This window comes from Morone saxatilis, unplaced genomic scaffold, assembly GCF_004916995.1.
Source record: "Morone saxatilis isolate NCDOM2014 unplaced genomic scaffold, NCSU_SB_2.0 Contig14, whole genome shotgun sequence".
Taxonomy (NCBI): domain Eukaryota; kingdom Metazoa; phylum Chordata; class Actinopteri; family Moronidae; genus Morone; species Morone saxatilis.
Genome location: NW_023339696.1, coordinates 1,016,903 through 1,019,442, shown reverse-complemented (window position 1 = coordinate 1,019,442; position 2,540 = coordinate 1,016,903). Strand labels below are relative to the sequence as shown.

The 2,540-nt window shown below is 37.3% G+C and overlaps 1 protein-coding gene across 1 annotated transcript in view; it reads right to left on the bottom strand.

The window, feature by feature from the left end:
• Nucleotides 1–2,540, bottom strand: part of zgc:158403 (tetratricopeptide repeat protein 39A) — a gene marked incomplete at its 5' end in the record, with an annotated part of 767,589 nt that overhangs the window by 172,227 nt on the left and 592,822 nt on the right.

Here is a 2,540-nt window from a genome sequence, read left to right as displayed (position 1 = left end):
AATTTTACGCTAGATCAACATTGTGGCACCAGACCAGAAGTCAGTCAGTCACAAGCAGGCAAGAGGAGATTTTAAGCAGAGAAACAAACGTGGCATTTGAAGACGTGTGGATAACAGAGCCAAAATGCAACGTTACAAAGCCGTGCTGGTGGAATTTCGGGGTTATTGTATGTGAGTATCATTCAGTATGCTGAACTCACAGGGGCTGAGATGGTCATTGAGCTCACCGAAGCATACACTGCTATGTCCTGCAAAACCACGTCCACACAGAACTCTGTGTTTCTATCAAAGTTACTTCCAGGTGGCCAAATGTTTGTGTGCATGTGTGTGTCACATAATATCTTCACCTGTGTGTGAGAGAAAGTGTTATCAGATCATATAAAATGCTAAATTTGCCTGATGATCAGTTCCTCCGTGTGTGTGTATGTGTGTGTGTGTGTGAGATATCTTCCCTCCAGTAGTAAAGGAGAGCTGGGAAAGACTTCCTGTGAAATTTGAAATTGCTTGCAGGCAAAGCACCCTGGGTAACACCATTACTCCGGCATATCAAATGTGTGTGTGGGCTGCGAGCAAATATGGGGTGGTGAGGACTTGATGGTCTCCTAAACAACAAACTCTGCTGGATGTTAATTAGCCAATTAGCTCTGTAACCATGGATACATGAAAGGAAATCAGCGATCTTTTTATAGAATAAGGCTTTCACACTTTGAAATAACACATTGTTTTCCAGGCAATTTCCTCTAATTGAGAAAAACTAGATTTATCTCAGGCAAGACAATAACTCATTACTTGTGTTGTTTATTTAGAATATCTAATGCTCCAAACGCATTATTACTCTAGTTCTGTATATACAAAAAGAACAGCTGCCTTTAAAAATACACTACACTGTCGTAACAACAACAAAAGCTGAAGCAGACACTTCATTATAAAGATAATTTGAATATAAAGTTTAAAAACAAAATTGTATAAACACTGTACTATAATTATATATTTTGTGCAATGATGGGGAAAACTGTCAATAGCTGCAACCTCTCATACTCATACCAGTGCTAATGTTTGTCCAAGTTAACATGGTATCCCTCCAGCGTCGTTTCTGGGCTGTCAAAGTCAGGTGACGTATAAAGAGCGAGAAAGTCCACATATCGAGGTGGTGGGGTAGACGGATGCCCTGTGTAAAACAAAAAGTAAACCATTTATTGTACATCGGTTAACTTGAGTAATGTATGTTACGCTGGGTATGTAACACAATGTATTACATTTTCTTAAACCTAACCAAGTAGTTTTTGTGCCTACAATTCTACAGAAGCATACTGCTAAATCCCACTAATATGCAAGGCAGCTGTCATTTCACAATGATCTACTGTTAAAAAAATAAAAATCTACAGTAACTTACAGTGAAACTAATGTTGTGAATCTTCCTCACTGTCCGCCACTGTTATTTCCTCATTATCACAGATAGCACAGTGTAGTGGTGTGCAGAATGATTCAACAAAGGCTCAAACTGGTTCCATGGAAGGCGACCCGTGGCGTCTGTAGCTTAAACACAACTATTCTATTTTATTCTTATTTTCAGGTGATTATACACTAATGAAAACATACCTGACAACCTGACATATATTCAGTACATTTAGGGCAACTTGCTGGATGACCTAACCACTTAAAGGCCAGCTCAACATATGGAATAAAAAAAGTGACCACAACACATATCAAGCTATTTCATGTGAGGGATTGCAATATGTGTGAATCAGCAATAAACACTGTTTACACACATTCTCCACTTCTCCAGTTGTAGCTGAGAGAAAAAGACAGCAAGCTGACCTGTATGATCCCTACGCAGTTACCCATAATGCCATTTCAGGGAGCCATTTTCTGTGTTTACTGTTGGTCAGACTCATAAACAAGCATTTGAAGTGCTTCAGGAAAACATTATGTTTATTTGGAAAGCTGTAGGAGGCTTGTGCAGCTTGCCCAAATAGACAATATGTCCTTCTTTCCCAGAATGTTTTCAGGTGCCGAGTGCAAAGTTAGCACAACCCACAATAGCCACATTTATGCAAAATACACCAGGCTGAAGAATATAGGAACTTTCCTTTAATAGAGAAAAGAACCAGTGATATTTGTTTTTTTTAAGATGAGATAGACTGATCCCACACTGAGGAAAACAGCATCAAGATATAAGCCAACACAATAAATAAGAAAATACTAGATATAATATATATAGAGAAGAAGAGAAATGAGTTGTACATATATAATTACACAAATTACTAAATACACACATGCTGTGTCGGATTATAATAAAAGAATATAGCAGATAAATACTTATTTGAAACATGTATGAAATTTGCCCAAAGATTACTGCAGGAGGTAGTGACACAATGTGAAAATAATTCAAAAAAAAAGAATACAGCAAATATAACGAACAGAAATATATGCTATATATATATATACTGTAAAAATAAATGCCCAGTGTCACAATCAGAATCATCAGAATCAGAAATACTTTAATAATCCCAGGGGGAAATTATTTTTGTTACAAGACT